Source organism: Triturus cristatus, chromosome 7 (assembly GCF_964204655.1).
Source record: "Triturus cristatus chromosome 7, aTriCri1.1, whole genome shotgun sequence".
Taxonomy (NCBI): Eukaryota; Metazoa; Chordata; class Amphibia; order Caudata; family Salamandridae; genus Triturus; species Triturus cristatus.
Window position 1 is genome coordinate 1,229,349,153 of NC_140590.1, and position 23,177 is coordinate 1,229,372,329.

General features: G+C 46.9%; 2 protein-coding genes across 3 annotated transcripts in view; one reads left to right on the forward strand and one right to left on the reverse strand.

Annotated features, from left to right (window-relative positions):
- LOC146811676 (uncharacterized) overlaps nucleotides 1–20,776 on the reverse strand; it is a 40,855-nt gene extending 20,079 nt beyond the window's left edge. Inside the window, exon 1 of the mRNA XM_085618645.1 lies at nucleotides 20,651–20,776. The gene's annotated coding sequence lies outside the window, so the exon portion shown is untranslated. The remainder of the gene's footprint in view (nucleotides 1–20,650) is intronic.
- The window catches only part of LOC146811672 (microfibril-associated glycoprotein 4-like), a 639,295-nt gene that overhangs the window by 332,524 nt on the left and 283,594 nt on the right, over nucleotides 1–23,177 (forward strand). The window lies entirely within an intron of this gene.

The window sequence follows — 23,177 nt, forward strand, 5'->3', positions numbered from 1 at the left end:
TCCGGGCGAGTTCACGCTATATCATTACTTTGTCCGTGGGCTACACTGCCGACTTTTGTGCTGGAAGCCAGAGTTCGTCCCTCGGGGTCGCGTCCACATCCTTCCCCGTGCTTGAATATGTAACGTAGCCGGCCCTCGTGCGGGGCGCTACAAATCTCCCTGTGCCTGAATGTGTAATGTAAATACGGGGTTATGTAAAGCGCTCCAATAACTTCCGGGCGAGTTCGCGCCATATAAATATAGAACTCTGCCAGCTGGTGCTTTCGCTCTACTGCTGCCTACATCGGGAGAATAAAGGGGGTTAAGAGTGCTGGTTAAGTGTTGTGTTGAGGGTCGCGTCCACATCCTTCCCCTAATGTGTAACGTAACCGGCACTCATGTAAGGCGCTCCAAATCTCCCCGTGCCTGAATGTGTAATGTAAATACGGGGCCATGTAAAACGCTCCAATACCTTTCGGGCGAGTTCACGCTATATCATTACTTTGTCCGTCGGCTAGACTGCCGACTTTTGTGCTGGAAGCCAGAGTTCGTCCCTCGGGGTCGCGTCCACATCCTTCCCCGTGCTTGAATGTGTAATGTAGCCGGCACTCATGCGGGGCGCTCCAAATCTCCCGTGCCTGAATGTGTAATGTAAATACGGGGTTATGTAAAGCGCTCCAATAACTTCCGGGCGAGTTCGCGCCATATAAATATATAACTCTGCCAGCTGGTGCTTTTGTTCTACTGCTGCCTACATCGGGAGAATAAAGGGGGTTAAGAGTGCTGGTTAAGTGTTGTGTTGAAGATTTGTGGTGGGGGTTATGAGCAAAGCCAATAGCTCTAACTTTAACAATGCCGAGACCATTGCATTGTAAATGCTTGTTATAAAGCTGGTCGATGCCCTCTCTGGGAGGTGAGGAGAAACCGCAGCGAGGATTTTGCCGGGGATCGGCATCAAGTTACCAGCAACGAGCGTGTGGGGGTATAGGCTAGCTGTTCTGGCACTGTTCATCTTACAAATCGAGGTACCACGTCACTGAGGTGAGAAGTAGCCGCAGCGTTTGCCTGTGTCAGCCCGCATCGAATTTCACAACACTCAGCGTGTGGTTGGTTATTGGCCTGCTTTCAGATGGCATGAGCCTATCAGCCGCTAATCTCTGGTGAATTGGAAAAGGATGGTGTGAATTTCAGCAGAAGCACGCTTTTGTACGTTTAGCTTCGCTTTATGCCTGTGCACTGCCGTGCTTCAAAAAGTCACACTTGATGTTAGCTCACCTGCAGCTCCTTGGGGTTAACGGCATGTTGAGAGACTTTGCAGGTGCTCACAGCGGCAGCACACAGTAGCTTCTCATTGTGTCATTCCCTTGTGCTTCACCCAACGCCCACATGTAAAGTTGTGCCGGTCATGTGATCATTCACAGAAAAGGCACTTGACTTTTGAGAAAGAAGCCTCCTGCTGGCCACCTTAATGTTTGCAGAACTCTCTATTCAGCTCGTGTCAACATATATTTTTGGGTTTTTCAAGTTCACAAATTCGATGCTTTCTTCCATAACACCAATTCTATGGTCCTGTTCACCTTTCTGTCCGTTTTTAACATGGCTGTCTCCTCCATAGTTATTCAACCATCTATGCAGTGGGAGGAGTGGATTGACTTGTTCGAGAACTACATTATAGATTTGGATGGTCTTGAGTTTTCACCTGAAAGGAACAAGGCATTACTGTCAGGTATCATTGGTAAAGAGGCGCATCGTATTTGTAAGCACACACCTCAGATGTTAGGCAACGACAACCAACCAGTGGGGGATGTGTTTAAGGAGGCCAAACTATGCCTGGAAAATGGGTTTGCAAAGGAGGAGAACATTGTCATGTCTCGCTACAAGTTCTATACCAGGCCGCAAAGGGTTGGGGAATCTCTGGACCTTTATTACCATACAGGGCACTATTCGGTTCAAAAGGCTGCCCTCTGGTTTGTCATCCGCTGCCAGCGAGTTTCAGCGATTCATGTCCGAGGTTTTCACAATTGTAAACAACGTAAAACAATTTCAGGATGACATCCTTGTTTTTGGGGAGTCTATTTAAGAGCACAACAAAACTTTGAGGGAGGTCCTTGGCAGTCTGAGGGAGGCAGGCCTTACCCTGAGGAAAGATAAATGTAAGTTTCTATTGGAAGAGATCGAGTATCTTGGACATACCATTTCCGGACAAGGTGTCCGTCCCATGGTCAATCTCCTAGAGGCTATTCGTGATGCACCCGTTCCCAATGACAAAGACCAGTTACAGTCATTCATGGGTTTAATAGAGTACTATGCCAAATTTGTAAAGTGCTTTGCTACCAAGACTTAGGCACTCAGGTTGTTGTTGAAGAAAGGGTGTTCCTTTGTGTGGGGTGATGCTCAACAGCATACTTTTGATCTGATTAGAAAGGACATTTGCGAGGCAGGTGTTCTTGCACCCTTTGACACTCACCTTACTACCTTTCTAACAGCTGACGCAGGTTGTTGTGGGCTGTCCTTTCTCAACTTCATGTGGGCGTTTAGAGAACAGTGGCTTTTGCCTCTAGTTTTTTGTCGGATTGTGAGAGTAACTATTCGGTCATCGAGCATAAGGCTCTGGCAGCGGCCTGGTCAGACGAACATTTCAGGACCTTCTTATGGGGTCTTCTTTTTAGGGCTCACGCCCTGCGTTTGTGTTGCAGTGCGCAGCCCTGCTCGCGCAGCGCGAGAGCCCTTTTGTCTGGAGTTTGAAAACGGACCCTGGAATCGCACACGCTCGTGCGTGTGCTTTTCCTTTTGGGTTCCGTTATTGGGTTTTGAGTGCGTGTTTTTTTTAACAGAGCACGCAATAGGCCAAAGGCGGGCAGTGCTCCGCCCATGGCCTATTGGTGTCTGTTACGCGCACCAAAGCCCATGTGGTGTCAATTATCGTGCCCAGACACGGGCGCGATAATTGAAAACATATGGCTCGCTGTGGTGCGCGTGCGTGCACCACTAGCGGGCGTATTTTTTTTTTTTTTACAAATCGATCGCTTTCAGTGCCGCTAGTTTAACGTGCCATAGCCGCTGTTTTAGCACCCCATCAGACCCCTACCATGTCCTCTCATCCATCTCTAATCCCCTGTGCCCACACGCATCAACACCTCCTCCCCAACGCACCGCTCGGAACCAGCCTGATACAGCTACAGTGTGGGTGATTCAGGTGAGCTGAGGGAGGTACTAAGATGTGCATTCAGAGGCAAGTCGCTGCTCTGATGAGGCCAGCTAGGGACTGACCTGTGAAAAGCAGCTGCTGACTCGTTTTATTTATCAGCACTAGCGAGGGCGGCAAATGTATTTCTGCACAGGGCGCTTTTGGCGCAAAGGTAGTTTCTGTGTCTGACTCCTTGCCCAGAGGCTTTGAGCTATACAACAGGAGGAGGGTTGTTCTCCTGAATAGCATTGCGATGTTGTGCTAGGATTCGACACTGGACTGTGGGCAATTATTATTCCTTCCCAAAAATTTGTTCCGTAAAAACGCATGCAGGAATACAGCACACCATTACGTGATGAGACACCAGTCATGCACTGCCAGCACCCTAAGAAGTTACAAGGTCTGAGCACCAGCAAACACAAATTCAAACTAATCACAACTTTTGGAACCTTAGGAACCTGTTCACATTGTGTCACTAATCACCATTAGCAAGGACACAGCATACCTACGAACACTGACGGGGTGAATAACTATATTTCCTGTGCTGAATGCTCACAAAACATAGATTACAATGCTAAGGATTACGCTTATGTTTATAAAGTCAAAACAGTTTTAAAGGTTGGTCACTGCAGTTACACACTATGTGAATATCCTTTCCTATACGGGATTAGAAATCTCGTCAACTGGAATCTAAAATCAATCTATTGTTATTTATACATTTGATTTGGTCCTTTCCAGCATTTCTGCCAAACTTTTGTGCTCTGGTCAGGCTCCTGCTATCTCACCTGTGAATAGATTCCCCATCTGGTTGGATTTTTCTCAGTTAATAAGTTATGCTTTTTTCTATATTTGACTCTTGTTCTTCCATCTTCATTGTTGAGGCAAATTCTTACCACTGTCACCAAGTGTAGGCTTCCCACTATAAAAACTTTTTGAAACATTGTTTACCGATTCCCCAATGCAATAGGTCTCGCATTATTAAAGTTTGAGCTATTGGTGTTGCTTTATTTAGCAATACCAATAGCTCAAACTTTAATAATGCGAGACCTATTGCATTGCAAATGCTTGTTTGTATTTGCACCGACCACAAACCCTTGGTAAAGGTGTTGAGCCCAGGCAGTGCTGGTGAAGGCTCTGCAAGCCTGGCCAGGCTTGCTTCAAGGCTCCAGGAATACCGGTACCAAGTGTCTCACATTCCGGGGTGGAAAAATGCACACGCTGATTGCTTGTCTTTGAAGGGCAGGGGTGAGCTGAATCGGAGTTCCTTTTGGGAACAAGATGGTGCTGTGGCCTCTTTGGGAGATGTGGAAGAGTGCGTTTGTAGTGCACTTTCGGCGGACAAGTAGCACAAGCTAATGGATCAACACGTTGTCCTCAAAAGTGTGGAACGCATGTTGGTCTTGGGTGAATTAAGGGAGAGCACTTTGGCCCCCTCTGTAAGACCGTTTGTGAAGGTCTTGGATGAGTTGAGTGTAAGTGACTCTAAAGTCCTCATGAGAAATGATAAGTTTGTACCTCCCAAGGGCTTGAGGCCCATGAAGGTCACCTCGGTCAAACTGTTAGACCTGGCATTTCTTGTACGGTTACACCTGACTTTTTGCCTCTATCTCCTCTATTTTTCTGATGCGGTGATGGATTTCGTTTTACTGGCTTAGATGCTTTGGGCACTTTACCACTGCTGATCAGTGTCAAAGTGCAAGTGCTCCCTGTATAAAGTGTTATGGTTATTGTTTGTCCAGAATTGGTATGTTTGTCTTACTAGTAAAGTGCACTATGTGTGCCAGGGCTGGAAATACAAATGCTACTAGTGGACCAGCAGCACTAATTGTGCCACCCACATACGGAGCCCTAAAGAGAGATCTCAGGCCTGCCACTGCAGTGCCTGCGCGCAGTTTGTTAAACTGCCTTGTTGTCCTGACAAGTGCACCCACTTGCCAGGCCTTACCCTTCCCTTTTTATGCACATCAGACACCCCTATAGTAGGCCCAAGGTACCCCCCTGGGCAGGGTGCAGTGTATGTGAAAGGTAGGACATGTACTGAGGTGTGTACCATGTCCTGACAGTGAAAAACTACCAAATTAGTTTTTCACTGTTGCAAGGCCATCTTGCCCATAGGACAGAATGGGGGATGCTGTGTCACATGTTTCCAGCATATCTTTCCATAGGCAAATGATGGAGAGATGAAGTTTAGTGTGCCTGAATTCAGAATTTGATAACACATCTTTCTATGAAGATGGTTTTTAAATCGGGTGTTCAGAAACCACACTTTTAAAAGTGGCTGGTTTCTTGTCTTAACCATCTTGTGTGTCTCTGCCTGGATGTGTATTAACTGTATGGGTTTGGATGTGACAGGATCTGGGGAGTGTCCTGACACCAGAGAAGAGTAGGCGAGACAACACAGGCTGGCCTGCATTTGGTGTAGGGGGGAGGAGTAGCCTCTTTGATGCGAAGAGGCCTGTGCTGCTGCCACAAAGGAATGGCTCTACATCCTGCAGAGTGTCTGAGGACCAGACCCCCACTATCAAAAGGAAGAAGGTGTGCACTGGCAGGAAGACACCCAGAACTGGTTTGGACCAGGCTCAGAGCCCCCTGAACACGAAGACTTCAAAGGCATTTAGGGGTATAAATGTAAGAGCTGAAACCCCTGAACTCAAGACTGCAATCCAGACTGAAACAGGATTGAAACTACTTTCTGATCAAGAGGAACCTCTGCCAAATGAGAACAGCTGAAGAGACTGAAGGAAAAGACTGCCCTTGCTGTGTGTTCTGGGGCTGGCCTGCAGTTTGCTGATTTGACTGAGAAGACAATGGACGTTGCGGTGTGCTGTGTCCCCCTGCTTGACAGGACTTTGCTGTGTCATGAAGTAACTTGTCTCCAAGGGCCCAAGGAGAGCTGGCTCCCTGTTGTGGAAACTCAGGAACATCAAAGTTTACAACCTTGTCTCAGCGACTCTTAGTGTGTGTGCTTTTGCACGCCTGAGACTGCCGTGTGGTCGGTTGTACTGTTTACGAGGTGCCTCATGACTGCATTCCCCCCGCAGCGTGAAACATCATCCACGCTGCTGCATTGCTGTTTGTGGCTCGAGCCGACATCGTAACTGAGGCTGAGTGAGGATCGCCGCCGCCAGCCCGAGCCGCAACGTGCTAAAGGATTTCTTGAAGCTAAGGAAGCTGCGAGGTGAAAGGGACCGTGATCGTTGTTCGCCGAGAGGAATCTGCCCAAGATAGTCAACGAAGGAGAAGGCAGCGCCGTAACCTGTCTGGGTACAGCGTCCCCTAGCAATGGAGCTGAACGTCGCCGGGGCTGCCCAGCAGGACATCCGATGAGCGGGGAGAGAGAGCGAGGCTGCGCACCCCCCTCCCCCCCCCCCCCGGTAAGGCTCGGACTCCAGTCGGGAGCCGCCAGCGTGTGGGCTGGGGAGGCGAGCAGGAGGAGTACAGGAGTGCTCCAATCTCTCTCCCGCTGCACCGTGTTAGATGCGCTGAGTCCCCGAGCGGCCCGTACCTGCCCAGCAGTACCGGGGCCCCCTCTTCAAGCGTACGACTGTTGTCTTGGTTGTTGGGGCCTAGTGGTGCCCGAGCTGACCGGGCAGATTGGCGTACCGCATTATTTTTGCATTACGAACACTGGTCCCAATAATGTGCCTGCATGCGCGCCCCTTTGTTACATGTAGCGTGCAGTGCTGTGTGTAAAGCGCACACACACACAGCACATCAAACAAGAATGTTTGCGCCACTGCTTTTAAAAAGCGAGCGGCATGAAAAATAGGTGTTTCTTTCAGGCTGCAGTGCATACTGTGTGCTTTTGTTTAAGTATTCATGTTAATTGCAGCACCATTACAAGCTGCAATTAACAGGAATACTTGTAACTTGTAACATTGAAAAAGCTTCAACTTAAAGCCCTGGTGACACCACAGCAATGTTGCTGCTCCTGAGTGTCAAAATGAGAAGGGAAATCCAGAGAGAAAATGACTCTCTTAAAGGATTTCCCTTCCCCTACAAGTGGGGCGAGTAGATCGTGTGACCCAAAATCCGGGACATTTCGCAAAAATAGAAGAAGGAGTACAAATTGACATCAATAAAGTGGCAAATAATGACAGTCCTCATCCTCATAGAAACACAGAACAGACACTAAGAAAATAAATAAAATTTAATTTTTAAAACCATGCCTGTTAATTAAACTGCTTACTTACAACAGGTGCTTACTACCCCTGCTTTGGAACACCTAAAAAAATGCCTCTCACTGTTTTTAGTTCACCCTCTCAAAAAACACGGGACATGAGCCACTTTTACCGAAATCTGCCTGGACAACTGATGAATAACCGGAACGGTCCAGACAAATCCGGGACTCATGGTCACCCTTCTTACAAGGCTCACCTGGCATGACATCATGCTCTAACTTCTCTATCCAGTGTGAAGTGAGCAGTGTGAGCATACGTACATGGATGTGCCTAGTGTCACTGCAGTCTGGAAAAAAAACAGACTGCCTGTGCCAGGGCACAAAACAGAGCCCGGTAGAGACCCGTTTCGAGGCCCCCTTTAAAAACACTGCCGGTGCTCAGCACCGGTGAGACCCGGCCCACTTAAAACCCTGATCATACCTACAAGTCGGACTATTGACTTTGTAAGTGGTTGCTAGTTGCATAAGATAAATACGCAGCAACAATGGCTTGTATAAATTAAATCCATCTGAATTTGAAAACAGCAAAACTTTCCAGCCATCTTTCTAGGTGTGATGAGTCTGCCAATGACAGAGACTTGCTTGAGTGTCTGTTATGGTCACGCTGGTAGTACAGTTTTAACAACCCCTTTCGGCAAAATGTGACATTTTAACAAGAAGCAGTTTGACTGTCAATGATTCCCTTTTTTGTACTTGCATATATTAGAGCGAAAGGGGGTGATCTTCTGTACAAAACTCAGCTCTGAAATTCATCAGGTTAAGCAGACTGTCTTGTGATAGGAGCTTGCCATACATTAGTAGTGCAGCTTCCGTACTGTGGTTGGGACAGAAAAGTGACTAGTGGGAATTTAACAGTTGGCTCGCTTCTAAATATTTTTCAAATTGTAGGGTGATCATTCTTTCCAGCGTTAATGGGGTCAGAGGAAGGCAGAAAGGGGAAATGTTTGTGGTATTTCTCTATTTTTTTTAATGTAGGTGCTCATCATGGCAAGTCTGAAGAATAGACTAGATAAACCTTGACCCAGTGAGACACTGATGATGGTAACAGTAGTCTCGAGCAGTGGAGGAGCAGAGTCTTTTTAGGGTCTTAATTATTGTTCTATTATTATCTTGAGAAACTGACATCTAGAAAGAGTGTGTTTTTTATGCATGGTGATCTGTGACCTGAGCATTCCACGGGACTAGGTGATGTACCAATGCAGTGATAGTGCAGGTTTTCACAGATCGCTTATCAGCGTTGTAATGTTGATCTAAGTTTGTATTTTTTCAAGGATTTGAAAGTTGCATAGCAGTTCAGTGATCACTTTTCTCACCTATAAAAGCCTTTAAGCGCACTGCCCACTCCTAGTCATCCCGTTTCACTTCATCTGAAGGTTTTCTTGGTAATTGCAGCTCCAGACGGGTTCTGCGATTAACCTGAAAACTTTAACAAAGGCACACAATCACCCTGCAGCTGCGCTCTATTAAGAAAAGAAATGCAGCAACTCTACGAACATGGCCTGTAAAGCACACCCCGTGTTTGTAGACTTGCTGTATTTCTCTTAATAGAGCTGGGCTGCCTGGTGATTGTGTGACTTTTTAAACTTTTCTGTGCTCGGGATAGTGTGCCCCCCAACTTGTATTTTCCTGTTTCTGTCATTGCATCCAGATATATTATACAAGTAACATCACACCTACAACAAGTCGGACTATTGGCTTTGTCAGTGGTTGTTAGTTGCATGAGATAAATAAGCAGCAACTAGGGCTTTCATATAATATTGAAAAAGCTTCCACTTTAAAGCCCTGGTGACACCACAACAATGTTGCTGCCCCAGAGTTTCGAGAAGGGAAGCATGTGTTAGTGAAGAGAATACTCCCGACAGATAGATCAGTCATTTACACACTTGCAGCTGCCATCTGCTCAGACCTGCATCTTGGCAAGATAAAAAATCTTGGCAAGGCCTAACCAGCCTCCCACCCTTCTTAGTTTGTTCAGGTGAGCACGGTTACATAGAGCAAGCGTTTAGAAATTACAAGATGGCGAAAAAGGATCCTTATAGAACCCCCCCATGTCGATATGCAGACGCTACTTCTGAAGCATTGCCATATCACACTCGCTGTCTTCTCTGACATATCTTTTTCTTCCACTTCCCAGCTGCCCTCACCATCTCCTTCGCTTCTTTTTCTTCTTCCTCATATCAGTCCCGCTAAACTTTTACCCACTTTCCCCTTCTCCCCATCCCATTCTTGTCTCCATTTCCCTCTCACTGCCTGTGCTTTGCTTTCTCTCTTACCGGTTTGCCATTCTCCGTTCTCTGTCCCAGTTCGCCAAAGCCTCTGGCTGCCTTTCTCTTTCCGTCCCTCTCTTACCAATTTCTCCATTACCCCTTCCCCATTTCTCGTCTTTGCGCCCTGACTTTTTTTCTACTTTGTTCCTCTCTCTGCCACTAAATCCTATTTCGCACTAGTCTCCTCTTCTTTTCCTTCAGGCTATGCTACAATTTAATTTTGAAAACACTTACCATTATCCCTGAATATTAGTTGGAAGCACATATAGAATTTGAACCAATGTGCCTCTGCAGTGACGGTGAACTGGCCAAAAAGGACATGAAAAAGCTGAAATTGGATCATAAATCCAAAGCTGTTCTAATCAGGGGCCCCAGAAATAAGTTTGGCCCAGGCACTCAAAATCCTTAAGATGTCCCTGTACATTTGTTAAAGATTTCATGTTAATCGCAGCACCCATCATGAGCTGCAATGAACACGAAAACCTTAACAAATGCAATTAATCACCCCACAGCCCAACCCAATTAAGAAAAGAAAGGCAGCAACATAGCTGCTAAGGTTTCAAATTGCAATGTGAGATGTTTTCATTATTTCACTATAATTATTAGTGCCATTTGAACAGGGCCGGCTTTAGTGCTGGTGGCGCCTGGTGTGACAATGTTTGTTGACGCCCCAATGACCATCTCCGCCATGGATACTCTCATTACCAACCTTCAACTGTGACCCTCAAGTCTCCATAACCCTTCTCTCTTTAATATTTATTTTGTTTAATAGTGCCACTCTTACCTGTGTAAGGTGTGGGGCACTTTACATCGCAAAAACATTACACAGAGACACTGAATCATAGTGTGGAAATCAATGTATAGGAAATGTTACATCAGACTAAGGATTAAAATGTACCTTCTTATCAGAGCTGGGCTGCTAGGGTTTTAAGCAAACGTTTGAAGTGATATTTGGTGCTGCACACATGTGCGGTCTGGTTACTGGCGCACATAGCCATGGCTGAAGCGCACAGAGACCCTACACTGCCGCACACAGAGGGAAAACAATAGAGGGAACATTGATTACGAACTGCCTGATTCTTGCATTACGAACCGAATTATTTTTGCATTACGAACTGCCTGATGCTTGCATTACGAACTGCATTATTATTGCATTACGTACCGCACTATTTTTGCATTAGGATTGCACTAGTACTCGCATTAAGGACCGTCTTATTTCGACGTTACGAACCGCATTACAAACTGCATAGCATTGCATGAGGACTGCATTAGATCATTGTGAACTGCTCATTAATACCACAAGAACCTACAAGTGAATTGTTGGCCTAATAACCGGCAAAGTGCAATATTACATAAGCATTTGTTGGATTTTTATCGTTTGGTCTCATCGTATCCCTTTTTAGGTCTCGCCTGGCGAACGCGGCGCGAAGCGCTGTCGCCAGCGAGATCTATTGTTGCTGACTTGCCTCGGAAGTGGGACAGGAGATGGGCACGCGCAGGCTCTTGGCGGATTTGAGTTGGTGTACGCGCTTACAGCCACGCGGCGTGCACATCTCCTGTCCCCCTTCCCTCGCAAGTCAGCATGCAGTTTCACTTTCGTGAACATTCACTCGTTAAAAACGCAGCATTTGGGCATCCGCAGGGCTTTTGGCGCTTGCATGTAACGTGTACAGCTGGTGCTTGGTGCCGTGTTAATTAGGCTCGAGGCAGTAGTTTCTTTGTGAACGCGCTCATAAAGACTCGGGCCCCTCTCAATTCCTGAACTATGGCTATGGCGCAGCGGTAAAAATACAAGAACCACACCAGAGAGGTACGATGGACCTGCGCCACCTGTACCTTGGTACCCACATGCTGCGGTAATTACCTAGCCCTCGAACTCCAGTGCTCGCGCCCCTTGCGCCATTTCAATGTGTACATATTAACAGGTTCGAGCCTTATGCGCGCTCCGTCATACTACATGCCGCGCTACATCCGCTAATAGCGAACGGGAGGGTTGGTGCTCAGGGCGCCCTATACTGCCTTCTTCATTCAAGCGTAAACAAGCGGGCCCATTCCTTTTTAGCGCTGGGAGCTAGGCGATTTGCCCAGAATCACCAGATGTTTGAGGGTCGGTGCCGAGACTCGAACTGGATTCCCCAGCTTCAAAGTCCCACGCTCTAGCCATTATGTTGTGTTGCTCTACACAACGCGTGTAGTGTGCCTTGCACCCCTAGGCCGTCGCGCTATCACCCCCCCTAGGGACAGGATAAAGGATCTGTGATCCCGGCTGTCAGGAAACCCGGTCTGGCTGAAGGGGGAAGCGAGGAGAGAACTCGCGGGCAGTCTTGCCCGAGTGTAATCCAAAGCGGGCCAGCCACCCCCATCGCTGGCTACCATGGGGCAGTCCCCGGGCAGCTAAACATATCGGCATGAGCCCCCGGTCCTAGTGCCTGGTAGGCAAACCACTAATGCAAGCGCAATTCAAAGCAACAACGAATATTTCGCAGTCGCTGGGCCGGCATGTACTCCCGGGAAGACCCGCTGGTCATCTTGTACTCCGACTCGGCCTGCTCTCACCTGCTGAACTCCTGCAGCGCCTGCTTCGCCAAGTTCTACGCCCCCTGCACCAACAAACACACACGCACCAGCCGCCCTCAGCCAGTGCATGCGTATCCCTCAACACGCGCATGGCGTGCTTTCGCTTTCCCTCCCTCTGGCGTTTCAGCCCACGCTCAGGTTCTCCCGCCCGTTGAGGCCCCCTCTCTTCCTCCCTCGCAGCTCTCTCCCCTCCTCTCCCTGCCTCCTCTTCGACCCCCTTTTGTCTTACTCCCTGCCCTTTGAGTCACCTTCCTACCCCCTTTGACTACCTAGTGCCTCTTCCCAGCGCAGCAACGCACTGCTCGGAGACCCTCGGCAGAGAGCAGCCCTCGCACGGCCACGAGGATGGAGAACACACTGCTGCTCAATATGCTCCTGCTGGCGATCCTTACCGGTCAGCTGAGGCTGCGCAGGAAGGTGGGTGCCCCCGGCAGACACCCTCCCCACCCCCTCCTGGCATGTGAGAGTGATCGGCCGGACACCCCCTGCTGGCATGTGTGAGTGTGAACGAGTCTGGCACACCCCTGCTGGCATGCGTGAGTGAGTGTGAACGAGCCTGGCACACCCCTGCTGGCATGTGTGAGTGAGTGAGTGTGGACAAGCCTGACACCCCCTGCTGGCATGTGCACGTGATCAGCCTGACACCCCGTGCTGGCATGTGTGCGTGAGTGTGAAGGAGCCTGACCCCACCCTGCTGGCGATCCTTACCGGCCAGCTGCGGCTGCGCAGGAAGGTGGGTGCCCCCGGCCTGACAGCCTCTCCTCCCCCTGCTGGCATGTGTTTTGTGATGGTATTGTGTATCTTTATTTTCAGCGTGGTCCGCTTTCAGTGCGGTCCGCCTTGGTCACGCTTGTCTTTTCATATTATCAGAGCTGGTTGTAAATTGCATTAACTGTTCTCTTGACTCTTCGTAAATGAGGTGCCATGGCGGCGGAACCTGCCCATTGATCGCTCGCCTTGCACCCTGGCATGGCAATTCGCAGCATGACCGGACTGAGAAATCATAAGGGGGTGTTCCGCCCAAACAGCCCATCTGAAGCTACGTACCTGCATTTACATTTAGTAAAAACATAATTTTCGGTCGATTTTACCATTGCCAGCACCTCTAAATGGGCCAAGTCCATAATGTAATCTTTTTGGCCGCCTTTGTGTGTGACTTCCCTTCTAGCTGAGTGTGCGGGTTTGTGTATTTCTTTAAAAGTGCATGGGCATGGATGTCTGTGCCACTCTATCTAAGTCAATCTGGGTGTGCATGCGTAAGGCTTTTATGATTAAGATCTAAGAATCCGCCTCGGGCACCACACAACCCCTTCGTTAACGCCTTTCACAGCGCAGCAGTAAATGGAACAAAAATTTCTTGGAAACCTACACGCGTCCCCGGGCGATTCAGGCTGGGTCAGTACTGCCAGCATTCAGCTTTTTGTTTTGTTTCTTTAATTGAATTTAAATATATTAATCAGCAGTTGAATTAAAAAGACATCCTGTGCATTTGAAGGCCGCAATCACTGGAGGAGCGCCTGGCCCACCTTTCAACGCAACCACGGCACAAGTTTTCACGTTTTACAAATTATTTATGATTAATTATTTTGTTATTATGCAACAATACGGTATCCTGCCGTCGAGATGGAGAGAGTAACTGAAACATTTTGCGAATGTTCGACCTGGCACCCCGTCACCCTGAGGTTAAGCAATTGTTTGGCATTGGAGTCTGGAGGTTGTTGCTTTCTATTGAGAGTGATTTTTGTGTAGCTGTCTGTTGGCAATAGACCTCGCATTACTAAAAATTAGAGCTATTGGTGTTGCATTATTATTTGCAACGCCAAAAGCTCAAACTTTTACTAATGCGAGACCTATTGCATTGCAAATGCTTGTTGATAAAGATACCGCTATTTTTATAAAACCTATTGAAATTGGTCAATCATTTAAGTTTCCGCATATTTCAATAACGGAAGTAGAGGATGCAATTCTTCAAAGCGCCGGAAACAAAGCGCCAGGGCCTGATGGAGTATCTATTGATTTAATAAAATCAGAGCCTGATCTATGGTCCCCACTTTTGTGTAATGTTTTTAACAATTTATCCATCACTTCACTGCCTGATTCTTGGTCTAATAGCACCATCGTACCAATCTTTAAAAAAGGGGATAGATTTGATCCTGGGAGTTATCGCCCGATATCATTAATTGACAATACATTGAAGATTCTGGGCAGGGTCATTTTTAATAAGATTAACATCTGGTCCGAAGAAAACAAAATTTTACACCCATGCCAGTTAGGCTTTAGAAGCAACGTAGGGACGGTTGAGCAGTGCCTGAACCTAAACTTAGTTTTAGATAAATACATTATAGCTAAAAAATCCCCACTTTATCTAGGTTTCATGGATCTAAGCTCCGCCTTTGATTTTGTCAACCGATCACGCCTATGGACAGCCTTGCTGAGGTATGGTTTGGATGAATCTCTGGTCCACTTTTTGGCCCACTTACACAGTGATTTAAAAGCTTGTGTCCGTATTAACAATGATGGTGAAGTTTCGGGCGAGATTTTAATTGGCAGGGGTGTTAGACAAGGCTGTGTCCTGGCTCCCCTGCTTTTTATTTTATATATAAATGAACTAAGTACATCCTTGGATAAATTGACTTTAGACGTTCCGCTCGTTAACGGCAAACCTCTCCCTGTATTGCTTTATGCCGACGATGCGGTACTCTTAGGTCGTACACCTAATGCACTTCGCACTTTAATATCAGGCTTCGTCTCCTATATGGCCGATCTTGACTTATGCACAAATTTTAAAAAATCTTATATAATGTCTTGTGGGCCTAAGAAACATAAAATCAGTCATATTACGTCAGGGAATAACGTTCTAAACAGCACTAGCACTTTCCCTTACTTAGGTTTGTTGTTTTCCGATTTCGGATCCTGGCAACCACATGTTGCCAGAGGGAGGAATAAACTGGGTAAAGCCATTAATTCTATAATTACTTTACGCCAACCAAAGCATACTGAAGTCATTCTGTCACTTTTACAAATTTACAAAACCCAGTGCGTCCCTACAGGAACTTATGGTGCTGAGGTATGGGGATACTCGAGCTGCACGAACATTCAGATTGAAGAAAATAAGTTCTGTAGGAGGGTACTGGGGGGTGTTATCTCGGCACCATCATATGTGTGCCACAGAGAACTGAACCTTCCATATATAGAGGACTTTATAAAATCTAGACCTGCTCTGTTTTGGTTAAAAATTTGGCGTAACCCAGCAGCCTCGCTGACTCGTGATATAATTTTAGACTGCCTAAAAAGTGAGCGGGCAAAATACATTCCTTGGCTCAACGCGGTACAGATGAGCCTTCTAAGCGTAGACATGGGGCATCTTTTCTCAGCACCCAAAATAATCGATACATCACATAGGACCATAGTGAAAAGGGCCTTATTTGATTTGTATCGAGTGAATAGAGAAAAAATCGAATTTACAAAGCCAGTAATTATTGGGTACATACCACTACAAATAGCATGTACCAAGCCATTTAACATGCCCCAAGGCTACCTACGCAAGAAATTGGGCAGATGGAACCGGAGTTTGCCGTTTAGATTTAGGGATGGGAGTGTGGTAAATTTACTCTGCTTCCCCTTGGGCTACACTCATAACTTGGGGAGTCTATCCTGCCCATGTAACCAGGGTGGAAAGCAAAGTTTGTTGCATTTTACACTGTTTTGTGGCTTTTATGCAAAATATACCAAACACTTTCTAATCCCTTATTTGAGAGCTAATGCCCTGACGGATTTTAACGAGGCTTTCCGAGTTTTACGGATGTTAAGTACTGACGATGTAATTTACAGAGTCAACCACTTTCTTCAAACCGCTGTCCGTTCTCGTGCCTCAATGATTATGACTTGAAGTGTGTTGATTATTCTGCCAAGTTAATTTATTGTGTTTTATTTATTGGTTGTCCACTCACCTCAATGAACTTGGTTTGAAAGCCTGTTTATTACTTTATCCATTGCACTTTTGTTCATTGGGTGTACCTTCAGATATGCTGTTTTTAAGATTAGTTTTTATCAATGACTTAGGTTGTTTTATTGTTTGCATACTGCATATTTGCACATTGATGTACCTTAGACACGTTGTTCTTTTAAAATATGTTTTATTATTCATTGGGATGGTTTTTAATGCTTTTAATAGATGTATTTTCTGGAAGTCTCTGATATGTTTGATCTAGAACTATTTTTACAGTATTTGAGTTTTGAATCTGCACTTATTTGACTGTGTTTAAGAATGTTTGTTGTATTTTGTATGTACTTTTATGGATGTTTGTTTATATCCGAATAAAGATCATTTGAATTGAAAAACCTGTGTAGTGTCCATTTGTGGTGTTATAACTGTGTTATTGGGAGTGTGATTGCAAATACTTTATACATTGCCTTGGAGATAGGCCTGGCTGCTCGTGCCAAGCTACCGGAGGGTGAGCAGGGGCTATCTGAGAGTGTGTCCCTCCTTTCCCTGACTAGAAGCAAGGGTCCCTATTTGGACTAAGGTACCTACCTCAGCCAACTAGAGACCCCCAGTTCTCACACAAACCATGAGCAAGAAACGGGGCAAGAGAATTTATGGAGGCCCTGCATGGATGAACAGATTACATCTTGGATTGTGTATTGAGAAGTGTGCAGGGAGAGTGACAAGAGACTCAAGGCAGGGTGTCATGCCGCCCTGAGTCACATCGAAGATCCTGATGTACCCTGGGGTATGGTTTGTTTGGACTTTATTGGACCTATGCATGGTGTTGAGGAGAGGTTAAGGAATGCTTTGGTGCTGTCTGATGTTCATTTTAAGTGACTTGTAGTTCGTTTTATGTCTGATGTTACGACTAAAAGGATCATTGCGCAGTTAAAGATTATTTTTCAAGAAGAGGGTCTTCCCTGTATTCTTGTAACAGACAATGGTACTCAACTTGTTTCATATGAAATGAGGGACTTTCTTGGCAAGTGTGGTATTTCACATCATCGCGCGGCTCTTTACAACCCCCAAGCCAATGTTATGGTGGAACAGGGAATCGCCTGGTGAAGGATACCATTTCCATGGAAGTACAGAGTGGAAAGGATGTCAGGGAGATGGTTGCCTAGATGGTTTGAGTTCATCGCACAACAGCCCACAGTACGATGGGTATTACCCCCTTTGAAAAAATGTGTGGGAGGAAGCCTGGCACCAAGTTTTGCCTACTTGGCTTGTTTCTCCCAAGCCAGAATTCGTCCAGGTGGATGGTGTCATGTTTGCCGCAGGTGCTGTGTGTGCTGGTGACTGGGTCAAAATCAAACATGGCAGGCCTGGCAAAGGTTTGTCCAAGTTCTGGGGTACCTTCAGAGTGAGGCAAGTTTTTGATATCTGCGTGCTTCTTGACAATAGCAACAAAAGGAACAACGCATGGTTGCGTTGTATCGCAAAGGGGAGTGTGAGCGTTAAAGCAGCTAGACCTGTTGCTGGACGTTCTGGTGACAGTTTGAACAGCTTCATGTTGATGACTGATGTGGATCTAAGGGGCAATGGCTCTGGAATCAGTAGTGAGGTTGGCTCTGCTGATGCTTTAATTTCCCTTCCCTGTGGTCTTTCTCCTCTTGTGGGTGCCGAGATTACCCATTCTTCTAGGTCTCACAGACCGCCTCGCTATTAGGAGGACTATGTTCTAACTTGATGTTTTACCTCCTATCTACAGCACATGCACTTTACACTTTTTACTTGCCATTACTTGTTCTTGTTTCCTTTGTTTTCTGTTTGGTTCTTCATTTTAGGGTAGAAGGGATGGGAGGGTGTTGTAATGTGGCTCTTGCATTGTGCGATGCTTTGCTGTTCCTTGCTCTAGAGTTCTTCCTCTCTGGAATGTCACGGTCACGGGATTCCACCAGCGGCAGTTGGTCTTTGGCTGGCAATGGTGGGATCACCCTTCGTGCTACAGCCATCTGTCATGAAGAATAAAGTCTTCTAGTTTTCCTCCTGTTGTCTGGTGTCATCACTACAAAGTCCAAAGCAAAAGCAGGGTAAAAGAAACACTTACAACTCCTACCTCCACCCAAAGTTTATGATGGTGACATATACCTCACCGGATGTAGGCATCTGGGAGAGGTGAAGGTCAGAGGTCTCTGGTCTCAGAAGGAGATCCAGTACTAGATCAGTCTTTTGGAGCTTGAAACAAAACTTTTGAGCGCAGGTAGAGGCCGGGCATTTAAAATTACATACCACTTCTTCCCATACCCCTTTAACTTAAAAGAAAATACACCAAGGCTGGTGCCATTTAAGGAAATGCTCCCAAAATATGGAAGTTACTCCTCAAAGATCTCCGCTGCAAACCCTCCTTTTCTTGCTTTAACCCCTTCCGTGCTCATGACGGCCGGGAGCCGTCATGAGACACGGTGGGCGTGTGCTCATGACAGCTCCCGGCTGTCATGACACATGGCCCCGGAAATCCCTCTGGTGCAGGCACCAGAGAGATTTCTATTTCTCCCCTGTGACCTCGGGAGCTGGGGAAGAGCTTTCTCTCCCCCCCCCGGTTTCAGTGAAATGACGAGCAGCGCGCACATCGCGCTGATGTGATTTCACTGGAACCAAAACTGAAATGAGCCTTTAGGCTTATTTCAGTTTCACTTTCTACGTGCTCAGGGGGCTATCTCAGCCCCCCGAGCACACAGAAAGACAGGAGAGGTATCATTGGAAAGGGGAGAATCTCCCCATTCCAATGTTACCCCTCCCCAGTGGATCCCTGTTCGGGGATCGCCACAGGAGGGCAATCCCCAAGCAGGAATCCACCACTAGACACCAGGGGGGGGGGGCGGCCCCTTGGGCAAGGGCCTTTGCTCCCCCCAAATGTTTTTGGGCCATATTCAGTCTTTCTGCCCCCCCCCCCCCCCGGGGGCCAGTAGCACCCAATCTGCCCCCCTGGAGGGACAGAAAGCCCACTGGACGCCAGAGATTTTGTGTGTGAAATTTATGAGGGTGGGGGCTGCCCAAAACAGGCACACCAATGCCCCCACCACCACCATTACAGCCTTTCTACCCGGGGGGGGGGGGGGGGGGGGGTCAGAAAGGCCACTAAACACCAGGGATTTTTTGCATATCAGGGTGAACCCCCTCCCGCCCAAGTCGGCAGAAAGCCCACTAGGAACCGACTTTTTTTGGCAATGTGCCTAAATGTGGATTTTGGGCCCTAGCGCAGCTGGCATGTAGGGAAACCTAGCAAACCTGTACATTTTTGAAAACTAGACAGCAAGGGGAATCCAGGATAGGGTGACTTGACTGGCTCTCACCAGGTTCTGTTACCCAGAATCCCTTGCAAACCATGTCAAAAAAACACATTTTCCTCATATTTCTGAGGTGGAAAGTTCTGGAATCTGCGTGGATCCACAAAATTCCGCCCACCCCGCATTCCCCAAAGTCTTCTGAGAAAAATGGTACCTCACTTGTGTGGGTAAGCCTAGTACCCGCGACAGGAAATGGCCCACAACGCAACGTGGACACCACATTTTCACAGTGAAAACTGCCCCTTTTTTTGCAAAGTGCCTAGCTGTAGATTTTGAACCCTAACTTTGCCTGCACCTAGGGAAACCTGGCAAACCTATACATTTATGAAAACTAGACGCCCAGAGGAATCCAGGATGGGGTGACTTGTCTGGCTCTCCCCAGATTCAGGTCTAACTAGCGCTATATACATCTCAAATATAAATAAATAAATACATACACAGCCTGTTTTTCTAAGTAAATCACCTTATCTCCTATTGCGATTGAAGTGTCAGTGTAATAATGAGAAATCAAGAATTTAAGTATTTAATGTAATAAAGCCCACAGGCAGCCGACAAGAAACACAGCTGACTGGTAGAGCAGCTGGAGAAGGAATTCATGAACATTCCATGAGGTGTGATATATACATGCCTTAGCCAACAAGTGGGAAATGAGGTGCAAGCAAACTATGTAACTTTACTATGAACAACAGTGATCTTATGTAATGTAACTGTTGCTCGTGTAAAGCGCTCCAATACCCTCGGGTCAAGTTAGCGCTATATAGGAGCTGCCCAAAAAAACAGGAAGTGTCAGCAGCTGCTGCTCACAGAAAGAAGCTCACCGTGGGCGAAAATTTTTAAACCGCCATTTTCAGCGTTCCACTGAAATCTAGAAGCTTCCGGGTTCACAGATGGCTGATGACCAGTCGCGAGTTTTAGCTGGCCAGGGCGCTTACTACGGCGGAGGTTCGCAGCAATAAAGCATCGTAAGCTGCGTATCTGAGAAGCAGGGACCCTTCCCCTGTGCGCGGGTTGCTGGGGAACTGCCTCGTAGGCGAGGTGCAGACCTCTCGGTCTGTGGAAAGCCGATGCGTGCAGGTCGGTGTGCGTTTTCTTTTCGGTTGACGAGTAGAGCCAAAAGTAGCTACTAAAGATGTGGATTCAGAACTCATCTACCCCTCACTGCGTGTTTAAGCCTCGTCTTACCCGTAGAAGACGCAGGATCCTGGTGGAGCACACACAATACCGCCACCAGAACCAGGAACAAAGTTCACAGTGGACTTCGGATCGAGCGATTCTGATCTCGGCCAGTGGCAGTGGCTAACGGAGACGCCAAGAAAACAGAACCAAAGCAGTCCCCGCCCACAAAAGAGCGTGAGCAGCATCCTCCAAAGACACCTACAGTCTAAACAAGCATTGGCATAGCCAATATTTCTCGCCTTTGGGGCCTCATTAGTGTTTATACAGAGCTACTGGCTTTGTTAACATCTTTAATCTGTGTTGTAGAGCATTGTGATGGTGCAAGGGCCGTGGCGTGTTAAAGACTGCAAGAAGGTTTTGATGGTGCAAGGGCTGTGGCACGTTAAAGACTGCATGATGGTTGTGATGGTGCAAGGGCCGTGGCACGTTAAAAACTGCATGAAGGTTGTACATGCAGGTTGCAACAGTGGATGGGCCAACTGTAAAGATTGTGACGGTGGAAGGGCCGTAGTGCGTTAAAGACTCTGTTATGGTTGTGAACGTGCAAGACCGCGTGCAGGTTGTGATGGTGCAAGGGCCGTCTGCGTGAAGATTGTGACGGTGCAAGGGCTGGTGGTGCGTTAGAGACGGTGTGCAGGTTGTAGGCTTTGTTAACGTCTTTAATCTGTGTTGTAGACCATTGTGATGGTGCAAGGGCCGTGGCGTGTTAAAGACTGCATGAAGGTTGTGATGGTGTAAGGGCCGTGGAAAATTAAAGAATGCATGAAGGTTGTGCATGCAGGTTGCGATGGTGGAAGGGCCATTTGTAAAGATTGTGACGGTGGAAGGGCCGAAGCGCGTTAAAGACTCAGTTATGGTTGTGAACGTGCAAGACTGCGTGCAGGTTGTGATGGTGGTGAGACCTTCTGCTTAAATATTGTGACGGTTTAAGGGCTGGTGGCGTGTTAAAAACAGCGTGCAGGTTGTGATGGTGCAAGGGCCGTCTGCGTGAAGATTGTGATGGTGCAAGGGATTGTGGCATGTTACAGACGGTGTGCAGGTTGTAGGGTGGAAGGGCCCGTGCCGCATTTAAGACCAAGTGAAGGTTGTAGTGGTGCAAGGGTAGGTGGAGCGAAGGAGATCTGAGGTCTGGACAGAGCCTCCCGTTTATCTTCAAAGAGCAGCCCTGGGCTGGTGCAGTACTTTAGGCATGGAAGTTAACATTGCAGGGCACAGCATAAACAACCCAGTTGAAAAGCATGCCACAAACCCGGCGCTCTCTATCTGCTGCCACACTAAGTGCAAATAAGAGCTGGCAGCTTGCAGAGTGCACCTTTGGAAACTGGTTTCGATGCTCAAGCTGCTCCAACCTGTTCTATTTTTTTTTTTTTTAAGAACCTTTATTGGAAAAGAAACTGAATTACAACCTTACTTGAAATGCAGGCACGTACAGAATGGAGGTATACAGTATACAGTATGAACAATTCGAGATGATTTAAAAGCAAATTTATCAAAAATTTAAGAGAAAGAGAGAAAAGCCGACCAGAAATAAGGGAGAAAAAAAAAGGAGATAGAAAACCAGGCTAAAAGCTAATCAGGAATTTAACTTTTGTTGTTTAGATCATTCACCCAATCGCTAAGTGGTCTCCAAATCTTTAGTCCCTTAAGTTTCCCTCTCTTCCCCTTTTGAGCATAGAGGGCATTCTCCAGGTGAAATACATGTAGCAGACGCATTTTCCATTGCCCGAATGTAGGAGGTTGTGGATCAAGCCACGAGGAGGCAATACATAATCTAAGTATAGACATCCCGATAAAAAGAAACTCCTTGCACTTGTCCTCTGGTATTGATATCACGAGTAACATAAGTTGGGGAGATAACAGTACCCTTCTATTCAGAACATGTTGCAGAAACGTGGTGACCTCCAACCTAAGTTTCTCAAGCTCCGGTCATGTAGAAAAAATATGTACCAGGTCTGGACCCAAAGTTTTACATCTAAAACAATGGATACCCTCCAACCCGCCCCATTTAATAATTTTGGCAGGAGAGATGTAGAGATCAAAGAATGTTTTGAAACATTGTGCGCGAAGATTAGCTGTAAACAATACAGTATTGGCTAGTACAATAGCGCTTTCCAGGCACGAGTCAGTAACCTCGAGCCTTTCCTGCCATTTATTAGAGTGCTTTTCAATATCATCAGGTACCCCTTCCAGGAGTATCCCATAAAGCTTCGAAATTGTGAGGGGATCCCTGCCCATAATGGCCTCTAGCAGCGGGATCACAGTAAACCCGATTATGCCCCCGGTTTTCTTGATAATGAAGTCCCTTATTTGTAAGAACTTAAAAAAATCACTATTAGTAAGATTAAACCTAATTTTTTTTTTTTTTTTTAAACCGTTTATTACAGAATCCAAAAGATATACAAAGATGGGCCTACAACCTTCAGGCCGGCCGCTAGCAGACAGAAAAGCATATAATACAAACAGTAGAACACACGCTGCGGCAGAAAAGAGATCACAGGAGTTGAAAGAGGCGTTGGTAGCCACACCATCCGGA